This window comes from Muscardinus avellanarius, assembly GCF_963383645.1.
Source record: "Muscardinus avellanarius genome assembly, chromosome: 18".
Taxonomy (NCBI): Eukaryota; Metazoa; Chordata; class Mammalia; order Rodentia; family Gliridae; genus Muscardinus; species Muscardinus avellanarius.
The window spans coordinates 51,611,635-51,627,384 of NC_137804.1; the positions used below are offsets into that span (position 1 = coordinate 51,611,635).

The 15,750-nt window shown below is 48.8% G+C and overlaps 1 protein-coding gene across 1 annotated transcript in view; it reads right to left on the minus strand.

The window, feature by feature from the left end:
• Positions 1-15,750, minus strand: part of LRIG1 (leucine rich repeats and immunoglobulin like domains 1) — a gene marked incomplete at both ends in the record, with an annotated part of 107,186 nt that overhangs the window by 90,706 nt on the left and 730 nt on the right. The window lies entirely within an intron of this gene.

The following is a 15,750-nucleotide window of genomic DNA, read 5'->3' on the forward strand; positions in this document are numbered from 1 at the left end:
AGATAAACTCTTTTAAGGGGGCCGGGCGTGGTGGCACACGCTTGTAATCCCAGCATTAGGGAGGCTGAGACAGGAGGATCAGAGTTCAGAGACAGCCTGAGCTACTTAGTGAGGCCCTCTGCAACTCAGTGAGACCCTGTTTCAAAATAAAGAATAAAAAATAGGGCTGGGAGTATAGCTCAGAGGTAGAATGCCCCTGGGTTCCATCTCCAGTACCGGAAAAAAAAAAAAAAAGTACCCTAGGGAAAGGGTTGGAATCCTCACGTCCCCTGCACGGAACCATCTATGGCCAGCCCCTGGGAGCAGATGGACAGCAAGGCCAGCAGCACCTTTCCTGTGGCCACCAGCCAGCCCTCCAAGAGCTGGTTTATCAGCGTCTCCCACAACTCCGTTCATCCCACCTCTTCACGAAGATGCTGCCTGCGGTGGCCCGAAGAAACAACCCTTTGGCCTCTAATTTGCCTACCTAAAAAAAAAAAAAAAATTTTTTTTAAAAACCCTAAGCACTTAAGAAGTAAATCGAAGATGCAAAGTTGCCAACTTCCATGGTTTTCTTTGGACCAGAAGAGAAACCACGGCAAGGCCGAGCATCCCTTCTTCAAAAAGCCTGGAACCAGAAGTGTTTGAAATCGCAGACTTTTTTCAGGTTTTTGAATATTTGTCTGGGGCCGGGATCCAAGTCTACACATGAAATTCGTTTGTGATTCATAGACACCTTACACGCAGAGCCCGAAGGTAATTCTACGCACTGTTTTAAATGTCCCTGTGTGCAGGAGAACAAAGCTCCGGATGATGGAATTTTCCACTTGTGGTATCATGCCGGCTCTCAAAAATTTTCAGATTCTGAGGCACTTGGGATCTTGAATTTTCAGATTAGGAATGCTCAACCTGGGATTCCTCAGTGGAACATTTGCATTTCCCCCTCAAAAACACCTAAGGGCCCATGGAACGGTCCCCCCGCATCCTCCCTTTTTCCCTTTTCTGCTCGGGGTGGACATCTGAGGAGTCCGCACAGAGGCCCCAGGCGCACGGTCTGTTTAAGTAAGTCTCCCAGACACTGACGCACTGACCGAGTCTTCCCATCCAGTGAGCAGGAAGCTCGCATCAATCCAGGCAGAATTACAGGCCTGAAAATGGACGTCTCAGAAGGCCTGACTCCCAGCCAGGCGTGGGGGCGCACGCTTGTAATCTCAGTACTTGGGAGGCTGAGCCAGGAGAGTCACGGGTTCACAGTCAGCCTCAGCAACTTGTGAGGCCCTCTGTGATTTAGTGAAACTCTGTTTCAAAAATTAAATAAAACAAAAATGGGCTGAGAGTGGAGCTCAGAGGTAGAATGCCCCTGAGTTCTATACCCAGTACCACACACACACACACACACACACACACACACACACACACACACACACAAGGCCTGCCTCCCTTCACAGATAGCAAATGAGTAGACAAGCCCAAGGTCACCGCTGCGGGTCATCACCAAAGCTGGGACAAACCCTCAAGGTCTCCTGGACCCCAGCCATGTTCTATATATATCTTTATTCTACCACACTCATATTTTATTTTATTTTATTTTATTTTATTTTATTTTATTTTATTGCAATGGCGAGTGAACCCAGAGGCATTTTACCGCTGCACTACACCCCCAGCCCGATTTTATTTCTTATTTGGAAACAGGGTCTCGCTAAGTTGTGAAGGGCCTCAGTAGGTTGTCGAGGCTGGCTTCTAACCCGTGATCCTCCTGTCTCTGCCTCCCAAGTACTAGGTGGCGTGAGCCACCATGCCCGGCTTACACTCAAACTTTAGAAAGTACCTTCTTCCTTTTAGGTCAGTAGTTTGTGGTTGGAGTTTGTTGTTGTTGTTTATTTTGTTTGGCTTTTTTTGGTACTGGGCATCGAACACAGAAGCAACACCCTCAACCCTTTGTATTTTTTGAAGCAGAGGCCCACTAAGTTGCAGAGGATCTCATTAAACTGCTGAGGGCTGGCCTCAAACCTGCAATCCCCCTGTCTCAGCCTCCCAAGTACTGGGATTACAGGCGTGCAGCACCACACCCAGCTTTCGGTCATTTTTTTCATCCTTCTGTAGTCAGTAATTCCTTTAAGAAACTGACTAGGAATGTGGGGTCCATTCCAGCTCAGAAGGGTGGACCAAGTACGAAGAATTCACCTACAACGAAGTCCCTGGATGCCCCCCCCCTCTAATAACAGTGGAAGCTGCCAAGTCTTTATTTTAGGACAGCCCAGAATTGAATATAATTTAATCCTAAGTATCGTTTCAAATGGACACGTGAAGGAATCTAAAAATCCCCATATCCGAGTCCCTGATTTTTCTCTTGGGCAAAGCGCAGTCCTTGAAAGAGGGCAGACCGCCCACGGCCAAGAGGAAGCAGGCATTCGGTCGAGGCGGCCCTAGATGGCTGCAAAACCTTGAATCGGGCCGGCTCTCTGCAGCTCCCCTCCTGCTCCGGAGGAGGACACACATCCCCCGGGAGCAGCGGCTTCGGCTCATCACTGGTTACATCAAGGGCCCACTTCCTGAAAGCAGCACGCTCTTCTGGCTGTTTATAAAGTTTTGTGAGCACTGGGGGCTTGTGTGCAGAAACTCACGCCAGCCCAGGGCAGAGAGGAAATCACAGACACACACAAATCTTTTCTAGGGATGGAACACAGGGGCAGTCTACCTCCGAGCTACACCTCCAGCCCTATTTTTTATTCTTTATTTGGAAACAGGGTCTCACTAAGTTGCAGAGGGCCTCACTAAGTAGCTGAGGCTGGCTTCAAACCCAGATCCTCCCGTCTCAGCCTCCCAAGTACTGGGATGACAACCACGCACCATCACGCCCAGCTCGCACAAGTTATTATAGTCAAAAATAAAATGAAAGCTAAGATGTAGGCATGGTGCGGGAGGCTGCGGGCAAGGTGACACACTGCCAAGATGAGACGGAAGGATGTTCTCCCACCTTGCGAAACAGAACTCTGATTCACGGTCAGAATCTGTCAGTCCTAAATTCTCCTATGCATACATTTTTTGTGAAAACTCCGGTGTGGGATTCCACTTTTCTAAACAGAAAACCCACTATACATGGTATCTAATCCAATATCATGTAAGTTTGATTACACTTAATATCCGTGAGTTTAAGCTGACCACGGTGGACAGGTCTTAAGGCCACAAAACAGAATCTTCTTGGGTAAGATTTTCATGGGCAGATTATGGAGTTCATTCCACAAACTATGTCAAAGCGAGTGGACTTTTAACTCCATACTCGGATTCCTACCTAAGCTGCCATCAGCATGAAATGTATTCTAAAGGAGCCCTGATCCCACGTTCAAAGACCAGTGGCACACGCCTGTAACCCCCATACTTGGGAGACTGAGACGAGAGGATCACAGGTTCGAGACCAACCTCAGCAATTCAGCAAGACTATTTCAAAATAGAATAGGGTTAGGGTGTAGCTCAGAGGGAGAAGGCCTAGGGTTCAATCCCCAGCAACACACACACACACACACACACACACACACACACACACACACACACACACAAGCTTCCAGAAACCTGTTGCTTCGTTTTTTGAGGTTCCTCTTGTGGGGCCCCTCTGACTCTATTTAAAGCAGACTCTAGCCACAGCTGGAGGGTCAGGCCTTGCAAAAGTAAACCACAGTTAATTCAGACTCGTGTCTTCACTACGACCAGTGGCTAATTATCCCTGTATTAAACAATAATATCGGGAATCTCGTTTTTAAATGGCCCGTTGTAATTATGTTTGTTCCCTAATGGATTCTAACCAACAATTAATAACTGGGTAGAAATCTCCCAATTAAGGACGACGTGGAGAGAGAGGAAAGCTAATCAGAATTGCACGTGCTGGCAGAGGACCAAGGCCCCAAAGAGCGAGGGACCTCGGAGAAAGAAGAGACGCCCAGTATTCCGAGAACATCTGAACTGGAGCACACACGACATGTGCTCAGTAAATATCCTGAAACGATCCTGTAAATATGTCACTTTGCCAAAATTCCCGTGGGGAAAAACACGCCTGAAATTCTACCTCCGAGCTACACCCTTAGCCCTTGTTATTTTTTTTCTTTTGAAACAGGGCTCGGTGGCTGAGATTGGCTTTAAACCTGGGATCCTCCTGTCTCAGCCTCGCTAGTTCTGGGATTACAGGTGCGCACCACGACACCCAGGTCAATTTTGGTTTGTTTTTGCCCTATAAATTTACAGATAAAATTTTATGGTTTGGACTTACTTCTTTAAAAACACGGAGTGGAACCAGGTACGGCGGTGCACGCCTGTAATCCCAGGACTTGGGAGGCTGAGACAGGAGGATCACAGGTTTGAGGCCAGCCTCGGCAACTTAGCAAGGCCCCCCTGCAACTTAATGAGGCCCTGTTTCAAAATAAAAAATAAAAATAGGGCTGGCGATGTAGCTCAGAGACAGAAAGATCCTGGGTTTGATTCCTAATACCACCAAAATAAAAGAAAAAAAGAAAAAAGAAAAAGAAAAAGGGAAGGAGGTTCTGAGAAATGGATCCAGCAAGACAGGCCCTGACTTGATGACTGCTGAAATGGGTGACTGGTGACAATGTAAGGCTTCACTGCATTATTCTATTAATTTAGGTGTTTGCCTCCATAACAAAAAGGTGAGAAAAACCATACCATAGCAACACAGTGAGTTGGTTTACTGAAAGCACTCAGCTGGACAGGCATGGCAGTGCATGCTCATAATCCCAGTACCTGGGAGGCTGAGATAGGAGGATCACAGGTTCTCAACCAGCCTCAGCAACTTACCAAGACCCTGTTTCAATAAATAAATAAATAAGCCGGGCATGGTGGTACATGCTTGTAACCCCAGCATTTGGGAGGCTGAGACAAGAGGATCACAGACAGCCTCAGCTACTTAGTGAGGCCCTTTGCAACTCACCGAGACCCTGTTTCAAAATAAAGAATAAAAAAAAATAGGGCTGGGGTGGAGCTTGGAGGTAGGATGCCCCTGAGTTCTATCCCCAGTACCGCAAATAAATAAATAAATAAATGAAAATTAAAACAGGGATAAAGAGACAGCTCAGAAGTACAGTGTCCCTAGATTCAATCCCTAGATTGAACACACAAAAAAAAATTAAAAATCAAAATAAATAATTAATAAAGCACTGGCGGCATATCACATGGTTCCCCTAATTCAGTTTTATTTTTTTTTAATCTTATTTTTTCAGATCCTCTCACAAGAAAAAGCAGCTGTATCTGCAACAGGCTTCTCCTCGGTCATTTAGCAATTTTCACTCAGGAGAGCCCTGCATGTCAGTTTCTGGTTTTCCAGCCCAAGTGCTAATGCCTGAGATACAAACGCTTTGAACAATGAGCCCCGAAACGAAAAGACGTGGAACTAAACAGTTCAGAAGTGCTCAAGCCTCGGCAGCGTCTCTAACGGGCCACCTTCAAATGGGTAATCCAGGAAGAAAAATTCATTGGTGCGGTGCGTGCTCTGGCAAGATAAAGCAGTACATTACCTCGAACGACAAATTATAAACTAGTGGACTGAGAAGAGGACAGGGAGGGGAGACAGTTGCCAAATATTGCAGAAAGGAGTCTCCGAAGATAGGCTCATGCGGGGCCCTGTTATTTTGCTTTGGTTCATAAACTGGCTAAAAACCAAGGAAGCAAAAACCCTCCGTGATCCCCACCCTCCGCCCTTGTTGCAAGAAAGAGGTGCTCCGTGCATCTGTCCACCTCCAGTTCGGCCTGGGGGAGGGACCCTCGCCCATTTCATTCCTTTTCCAGATCCACGGATCATAAAAGATAACAGGCTCGTGCACCACCCAAGATTTAAAGACGAATCGACGCAAAGCACTTAGAACCAGGCCGCACTTTCTGGAAACCCTCTCCACAAGGTCTTTTGCCAAAACAAACCGAACGGGCGGCGACTGGACCCCGCATCCTGGTTCAGAAGGAAACCAAGATGCTTAAGGCCTTGCAGAGATGAACGGACCGGTTGTTCCCACCGTGGGCCTCGCTGGTTATGCTAAATTAAATAGTAATAAAGGCGCACACAATCGCTGCCGTTCACAGGGCCGGCTGTGAATCGGGGCTATTCACTGGAGAGAGGACGCGGGTACAGGTGCAGGAGGAGCCGGGGCGAACAGGGAACGGTCTTTCAAGTGGCATCCCGGCCAGATTCCTCGGGTGACCCCGGGTTCACCCCGTGCGTCCTCACCAAAGTCACCGTTCAGCTGCGAACACACCGGCGCACACGCCACGCGCTCTCCGCAGACAACCCGACAGTTGTCCCCCCTCCTCCTTTCTGAAGAGAAGGGGGTGCAGCGAGGATTCCGCAGGCCCTAAAGTCCTGAAACCCAACCCCATTTGGAAAAGCACACCTGCGTTTTTTCGCGCTATTGACTGAGAGGTGCTACTCACATCTCAGTTTCAATGAAACCCTGGGAAATAAGAGGCTAAAACGATTAGTTTAAGAACTTCACTTCCCAGCCTCCCCCCCCACCAGCACTGCCGCCCCCCGCCTCCCAAAGCTGAAGGGGCAAGCATATTTGTACAATTGGAATACATTTAAAACTACCTCAATAATTTTTGCTAATTATATAATTTGCTGCAACTGTTTTATAGCTTCCTGCCCGTTAGGACACATGAAATTTCACTTGCTGTGCTATTTATTTATTTATTTATTTATTGTACTGGGAGTGGAATCCAGGGGCATTCACTGTTTCTCTAAGCTATATCCCCAGTCCTGTTTCTGTTGTTGTTGTTGTTGTGTTTTGTTTTGTTTTGTTGGTGCTACTGGGGTTACTGGAAGCCCTTCTACCTCCTGGCTACACTCCCAGACCTATTTTATACTTTTTTTATTTGGTAACAGGGTCTCCTATGCTAGTGCAGCTGGCTCCGAACCTGCGCGATCCTCCTGTCTCTGCCTCCCAAGTGCGGGGATTACGAGCGTGCGCCACCACGCCCGACGTCCCAGTCCTGTTTTATTTTTTATTTGGAAACAGGGTCTCACTAAGTTGCTGAGAGCCTCCCTAAGTTGCAGAGGCTGGTCTTGAACCTACGATCCTCCCGTCTCAGCCTCCCAAATACTGGGATTACCGGCATGCACCACCATGCCCAGCCACTTGCTATGTCTCCCCAAACCCCCAGGGGAGAAGGCTGCTTGGGTGGTGAGCTCTACTCTCCTCCCGACCCCAAAGACTTCCTATCAGAAAGGTAAACTCCAGGAAAACCCACTTGGGAGACCGGCAGAGAGTCAGGGTGCAAACTTGGAGCGCCCGCTGCCTTCACCTTCCAATCCCGCTCCAGGATCATGGGCAGCAGGACCAGCCCGCAGCGAGGAAGCGGGGCTACACATGGACATCCTCTAACTTGTTTTCTTGGCAGTGCTGAGACAGAACAGTATGGGCCCCTCTTTGGGAACAACGGGAAGGGTTTGCTCACAAGTAGAGGTGCCAGGAAGGGACCCTAAAAGTAACTGATCACACTTCTGGGAAGCTTGGCTAAGACTCAGTGTAAAAGTGACTTTTGTGTTTTTTTTTTATTTATTTTTTATTGGTGCATTTTAGTCGCACATCTTAACGCAGTACAAGACGGTAGAGGCATACGTGCACACCTCACCCCATTAGCCCTGATTCTGGATGAGGGGCGTGGCTGGGCGTGACCCCCAGATGAGGCACCGGCAGTCAGAGTGGAAATGAACCAAGTTTCCTCCTCATCCTTCCCTCCCTCAATTAATCATCCAATCAGAGAGCAGGGGGCGGGGCTAGCAAACACCACTTAGAGGATGCAAAGAATTCAAGGCAGGAAACACAGAGTAACACATTGGGAAGCTGTTTTGCTGGGGCATACTTGTAATAAAAAAATTAAAATAATTTAAAAAAAAGGCTGGGGATGTAACTCGGTGGTCAGTGGTAGAGCTCCCTGGCCTCCATCCGCAGAGCCGGGGTGGGAGAAGGGAGGGAGAGGCATCACTTTTTTTTTTTTTTTTTTTTTCTGGCGGGCCTGGGGATGGAACCCCTGGACATTCTACCTCTGAGCTACACACTCTGCCCTATTTTTTATTCTTTATTTTGAAACAGGGTATCACTAAGTTGCTGAGGGCCTAAGTAGCTGAGGCTGCTACCATGCCTGGCAAGGCACCATTTTTTAAAAAACTGAATGAATTTTCTAAACAGATTGAGTGTCTAACAAGAGTTAAGAATTAAATTGTAAACTGGAGCCAGGCGTGGCAGCACACGCTTGTAATCCCAGCATTTGGGAGGCTGAGACCGGAGGATCACGGTTGGTTCACGGGGAGCCTCAGCTACTTAGTGAGGCCCTTTGCAACTCAGTGAGACCCTGTTTCAAAATAAAGAATAAAACATAGGGCTGGGGCTGGAGCTCGGAGGTAGAATGCCTCTGGATTCCATCCCCAGTGCCACAAAAGAAATAATACAATTAAATAAATAAGTTGTAAGCTGGGAGTGGTGGTACATGCTTATAATCCCAGTACTTGGGAGGCTGAGATAGGAGGATCACAGGTTAGAGGACGGCCTCAGCAAGTATTGAGACTCTCGGTCAACCTAGTGATGGTTTCAAAATAAAAATTAAAAAATAAGGCTTGGGGGTATCGTTTAGAGGTAGGGGCATGGTGGCACACACTTGTAATCCCAGCATTTAGGAGGCTGAGATGGTAGGATCATGGTTGAAGGACAGCTTCAGTATTTAGTGAGGCCCTTTGCAACTCAGTGAGACTCTGTTTCAAAATAAAGAATCAAGCCTGGGGTGGTGGTGCAGCTTGTAATCCCAGCATTCCGGAGGCTGAAACCTGAGGATAACGGTTCAAGGACAGCCTCAGCTACTTAGTGAGGCCCTCCAGAACTCAGTGAGACCCAGTTTCAAAATAAAGAATAAAAAATAGGGCAGGGGGTATAGCTCGGAGGTAGAATGCCCCTGGGTTCCATTCCCCGACCCGCAAATAAATAAATAAATAAATAAATAAATAATCAAAAAGAAGGCTGGGGGTGTAGCTCAGAGGCAGAGTGCCCTGGGTTCCATCCCCAGCACTGCAAGAAAAAATTTTAAAAAAGACACAAATTTGTAGGCAACATACAAATCTATCGGTGAAAAACTGCCCTTTTCAATTTTTTTCTGCCATCTCCGTTGATCTGTTTGTTTTTGCTTCATAACAAGGACCACATAGCCAATTCTTCAGTCAAAAGTGTCTCAACCCCCATCACAAATTGGCCAATTAATCGGTCAGTCTGCATGAGGACCCTCAGCTCTCTGCTGCTATGAAATCCTTGGGGCAAAAAAGTAAATGCGGGTTCCAGGGGACGCGGCGTTGTGAAAAGTTTAGCATCTGGTCCCTCGAGTCCTACTTCTCTGCAGAGGAGATAAGAAATTCCTCCAGAAGGTAACCGCGCTTCCACTGGAGGCGGGGTGCCTGGGCCCCACCAGCTTACGTTATAAAACCAGCATGACTTGGTCCCTCAATTCCCACTGGCCGGAAGCATCTGAGGTTTTTTGCTATTTCTCCTCCTCTGCCTGGGAATTTCTCCCTCCACCCCTGCACCCTCCTGTCTTTGAAACTGCATCCATTGTAAACAGCTGTGAATATTAACCCAGCCCAGAGTCCTGTGCGCTTTTAAAAGACCCCCAGGGTTTCAAATTGCAGTCGCCCGACCGAGGAGGGGGGAGGTCCCCGGCGAATAAATGTCACCAAGCTTATTCAAAAGGAGTTGAAAGTTGGTCCTGCTCGAGAAATTTAAAATCCTTCAACCTATGGGGTAAGGCAGAGGCATCCCTTTTATGTTTCAAACAAATGAGGGAAAGAGGAGGGGGGAGATTGGTACAGCCAACATCCTTTACTGCTTATAGCAACTTTCGATTCAATGCACGGCCTCTTCTAGATTTCCCTTTCCGGGCCGTCACTTTTTAAATGACCAAAGGCTATTTTAAAGGGTCTCCACCCCGCCTCCCGGTCTCACACATCAGCCGCCAGCAGGTGCAGATACATAAAGTCATACAGATTCCTAGAGCCTCCCCCCATTCCTGGGCACCCACAAAGAGAGGACACAGGGGACGCTACACAGGGCACAATGGAGGCCTTCTATTGTGAGCACGGTGTCTGAGGGTGAGAAAGGTCAGCAGAGGCCTTCCCAACTGGTCAGGGAAGCTGCCCCAGCGAAGTCACTAGCCCCGGGATGAGGGGACACCCGCAAGGAGGCCCGCTCACACTACACCGCATTATCCTCGTCTTTTTCAGGATGGTGGTCCCAAGAGGTTCAATCCCCAGTACTGGAGGGGAAAAAAAATTTCAATAAAGAAGGTCCCAAGAATTTCTGCCAATTAATGCACTTAAAAGTCCAAGGCGTGGTAGCGCACGCTTGTCGTCCCAGCATTTGGGAGGCTGAGACGGGAGGATCACGGTTCGAGATCAGCCTCAGCTATTTAGTGAGGTCTTTTGCAACTCAGTGAGACCCTGCTTCAAAATAAAGGCCGGCGTGGTGGCGCGTGCTTGTCATCCCAACATTTGGGAGGCCGAGACAGGAAGATCGCAGTTCGCGGACAGCCTCAGCTACTTAGTGAGGCCCTTTGCAACTCAGTGAGGCCCTGCTTCAAAACAAATAAAGAACAAAAAAAAAGAGGACTGAAGGTGTAGCTCGGAGGTAGAATGCCCCTGGGTTCCATCCCTAGTACTACCAAATAAATGAATAAATAAAATACCCTATTCCAAAAAGCCCACACTCAGAAGATGTTCCAGGTCCGAGGAACTTTCTTTGGTGAGAAAAATGGGCAGAAAGTAACTAGGGACCAAACAGACAAGCTTTGTACTTTTTTTTTTTTAATCTCATTTTAGGTTCTGGAAGGATTTGGTCATCTCATTTGCATGAAAGGTACAGGAATCATTTTCCTGATCCTTAATTTACGACCCCTCCACACCTGGGCTTTGAAGCACAGCTGTATAATAGGAAGACAAAGGCCCCTTTGCTTCACAGCCCCAGGTTTGTGTATTTTTCTAATGTAATCATAACCACCACTTGGGTGCCAAAACCGTTTGGCAAGATTAGATGTAAGCCACCCAATTTGGTATCGCAAACTCATAATACAGAGTAGACCCACACCAATAAACGCATTTTACGGTGGCTCGGAATGACCACATTCGGTACCCTTTTGCAAATGCCCTCGCTTTTCGATTCTGTTATCTTCTCTCCGCACAGAACAGAAATCTAAGGCTTGCCGGCTGCCTTCTCCCTCCCACACACACGGACGACACGATCCCGGTATGCCCGACCCCAGCTCTCGGTGGGTAAGCCAGCCCAAATCTGTGCCACGGGGAAGAGTCCGAGGTGAACTGTATCCAGTGCTTGACTTCTTAAACGGCCTCTGAAGCCATAGGCTCTAAAATAATTTCAAAAAAAGCAAACACCTGAATTCTAAGAAGTTCAGCTTCTCTGGTTCTGGGAAACTGGGATACGGCTTGGCAGTTCTGGGTGCTATTTATGAACGTGCCGGTTGGTCCCTGCCAGTCTCACCTACGTAATGGGCTGGGGGCGCAGCTACGGCTCCACTACTAAACATCACTGTATTAGCTATCCTCAGGCCCTAGAAGGAACTTAGTTTCCCTTCCTCCTCTCCTCTCTCCTCTCTCCCCCCCCTCTCTCTCTCTCTGTCTCTGTCTCTCTGTCTCTGTCTCTGTCTTTCTCTATTTCTCTCTCTCCCTCTATTTCTCTCTCTCCCTCTCTCTCCTTCTATTTCTCTCTCTCTATATATATTTCTCTCTCTTTCTCTCTCTTCCTCTCTCTCCTCTCTCTCTCCTCTCTCCTCTCTTCTCTCTCTCTTTCTCTCTCCCTCTCTCTCCCTCTATTTCTCTCTATATATATTTCTCTCTCTATTTCTCTCTCTTTTTCTCTTTCTCTTCTCCTCTCTCTCTCTCTCTCTCTCTCTCTCTCTCTCTCTCTCTCTCTCTCTCTCTCTCTTCACACTACGTTTACATTCACTAGTAAAAAGTTTTACTTTCCTTATGCTAGGCCCAGGAGCGACTCCAAAATTAGACGTGGTGTTTACGAAAGAAAGAAAGAAAAAAAAAAAAAAGGTCCCATAAAGCCACAGGCCCTGCTATCTCAGACCCAAAGCCTGAAACTGTTTGAACTGGCAGTAAATCTAGTTCATGGGCTTATAAACTAGCTCAAAGCATTTTCTAGACACAATGGACTCAGAGGGTGTAAACTCCATGAAAATACAAGATATTTTATTATATTAGACACAGAAACTTTCTCCATTTATGTCCTGCCAAACCATAGCCAGGAATATAAGCAATATTAGCAATATAAATATCCTTACAGAAAGTTCAGCGTAAGACTAATGCTTTGCACGGAGAGATCTAAAGATTAGAGGAAAACATTTGCATAATTTCTCTTTCGTTGCAAATAAAATAACCTCCCCAATATTTTCCTAAGGATACCCATTTGGTAACTGCACACCGCGTCGCCACACACTCACCAGAAATCCCCGGGCTTCAATCTTAAAATCTAATCAGCTAACACCACAATGAGTGTGAACTCATCAAGTCTCCTGCAGGTCAGAACACACACAGCCGGGGTATTTACTTATCGGATCGTCAAATGTGTGAATAAAAGACGGGACTGCAATTGTAAAGGCATATGTGCTGTGGGAAAGGTCATTTCTAGGCAACAGAAAGACCCCCTCCAAAAAAAAACCCAAAACTACTAGTGTGTTCTGTTCCAAAACAGAGCAAGGCAAAGTGGGTCTTGTGACCACAAGAGAAGTAGAAATAAGACGATATTCTGTCTTCTCGGAGCAGCCACTGCCTGAACATTAAGTGCCTCTTCCAACAGGCGAACGCTTGAGAAGTTATGCCGACTCTACCTACGTGTTCCCATTAAAAATAAAAATTAAAGCCGGGCGTGGTGGCGCACGCTTGTTATCCCAGCATTTGGGAGGCTGAGACTGGAGGATCGCGGCTCGCGGCCAGCCTCAGCTACTACTTAGTGAGGCCCTTTACGACTCAGTGAAATGCTGTTTCAAAAGAAAGAATAAACCCGGCATTCAGGAGGCTGAGACTGGAGGATCGCGGTTCGGGGACTGCCTCAGCTACTTAGTGAGGCCCTCCGTAACTTAGTGAGACCCTGTTTCATATTAAAGAATAAAAAATAGGGCAGGGGGTGTAGCTCGGAGGTTGAACGCCCCTGGGTTTCATCCTCAGACCCGCAAAAAAAAAAAAAAGAATAAAAACTAGAGCTGGGGGTACGTGTAGCTCGGGGGTACAATGCCCCTGGGCTCCATTACCAGTACCACACAATAAATAATTAAATAAATTAATTAGTTAATTAAATTAAAAATATGGCCTCAAGTATAGAAAAGGAAAGCCACAATTCTCTGGACGGCCTCAACTAAATAAAATACCAGTGACCGGCAGTCCCGGGTTCTGCACCCCATCACCTGATGGGGCCACTGCTACGTGCCCCCCCACCCCTGCACAGACACACACACACACACACACACACACACACACACACACACACACACAGACTTTCACGCGGTCTGGGAACCCCCAGAGGAAGCAGGCAGGACACCCAGCTGCAGGAAAGGGCCCTGCCAGCTCCAGACCCAAGGCACTTGCTCAAGGCCAATGAGCCAGGTTCAAGATCTGCGCCCCTATTTTAAGAAGCACCGGCTCATCACCTTAGGGAAAAAATTTTTTCTCCTTGGGGCAGCTGGAGCCTCAGAGCACGTTTTCCGTGAGCAAGGCACAGGTGCTGCTTAAAACTGGTGTCGCCAGTTTTTCTCTTTTTTTTTCTTTTCTTTTCTTTTTTTTTTTTTTTTTTGCGGTACTGGGGATGGTGTCCTGTGACGTCACTCACAGTGGGCGTGGCCTTGACGGGGACTTGGAGACCCCAGTCCCCTCCTAGACTTTATTATTTTTATTTTTATTTTGCGGTACTGGGGCTGGAACCCAGGGGCATTCTACCCCCGACCTACGCCCCCAGCCCCGTTTTTTATTCTTTATTTTGAAACATGGTCTCACTGAGTAACAAAGGGCCTAAGTAGTAGCTGAGGCTGTCAGTGAACCGCGATCCTCCTGTCTCGGCCTCCCAATGCTGGGATCCCAAGCGTGCGCCACCACGACCATTGTTTCTCCTTTTTAAACAGCGAATGTCACGCCTGAGGATACTGCGGCGCCTCTTCTATGTTCTAAGGGAAATGTCCAATTATTCCACTGAGAAAGGAACTAGCTGAGCGAGGCCTTTTCTGGGAGGTACTAAGAATTCTACGCTAATTCCTGATAACTAGACAGGAGTGGACTCATGGACCAGATTTTTCAGAAGGTAAAGAAGGCTATTCTAGTTCACCACGTTTATAAAAATTTAACGTCAGCCGGGCTTGGTGGTGCACGCTTGTCGTCCCAGCATCTGGGAGGCTGAGACCAGAGGATCACAGTTCCCCGACAGCCTCGGCTACTTAGGCCCTCCGCAACTTAGCGAGAGCCTGTTTTAAAATAAAGAATAAAAAATAGGGCAGGGGGTGTAGCTCAGAGGTTGAACGCCCCTGGGTTCCATCCCCAGACCCGCAAAAAAAAAAAAAAAAAAAAAATTAATGTGTTTTTTTTCCCCCTGCCAAATCTTCAGTAAAAAGTGTCCCATCCACTCCTGATAAGCTAAAATACTGACAGAAATAGCTCCTCTTTGGGGGTGAAACACGGCTACGATCTGCCAGCCCCTGGCACTCTCTCCTGAAGCAACACTCCTCCAAAACTAATCGGCACCATTTATGGAGGAGAAACTCCTGGGGCCCACCCCACTGGGTCATCAGGCACCACAGACCCTGGGAAGCGGGCAGGAAGGGCCTAGAACACGGTTCCCTAAAATGTCAGCCAGGCGGGAAAGGACAAACTCTGGGGGCTCACAGATCTCCAAGACTCTCAGAGGCCGTGTCCCCAGCAGGGCTAGGTAGGGCGCCCTCGGTCCCTCCGTCCACACACTCACTCGTAAATAGTACACATGCTGACGCTGGAGCCAACAGTCGCCTTCATTCATTACCCACTGGAAAGCGGGGGCGTCGGACCCCCAAAGAACGAAGCACACGCCCAGGGCCCCCACCCCTGCGCAGCCTTCCTGCTCTGTGCAGCTGCACGCTACAGCACGGCCACCTGCCAGCACCGGAGAGCGCTCGCTCCACACCCCCAAGGGGCACGGTCCTCGGCCCACCCACTGCGGCCCACCTGCGGACCCGCGGCCCACCGCTCACCCCGCACCCCCAGGGCACACCTGCGGGCGGCCCAGCTGGCGCACCTGCAGCCCCGGGGCGCCCTCTCCCTCCGGATCCGCACACAGCAAGGGTCCCCGAGCCCCACGCACGGCCGGTCTGCGCCATCCCGGGGCCCTTGGTCCTTCTACACCAAACCGGACCCTGGGGGGGGGGGGGGCGCCATCCCACGACCCCAAACCCAACCCTCCCGGGTGGGGGCTCCGCTGTCCCACGGCTCCAAAGTCAGACCCTCCCGGGTGAAGACCCCGCTGTCCACGACTCCAAACCCGATCCTCCTGGGAGGGGGCCCTGCCGTCCCACGACCCCAAACCTTGACTCTCCCGAGTGGAGACCCCGCTGTCCACGACTCCAAATCTGAACCTGCACTGGGGACCCCATCGTCCCACGACCCCAAACCTGCCCTATCGGGTGGGGACTCCTCTGTCCCAAGACTCCAAACCCGATCCTCCCGGGTGGGGACCCCGCTGTCCACGACTCCAAACCCGATCCTCC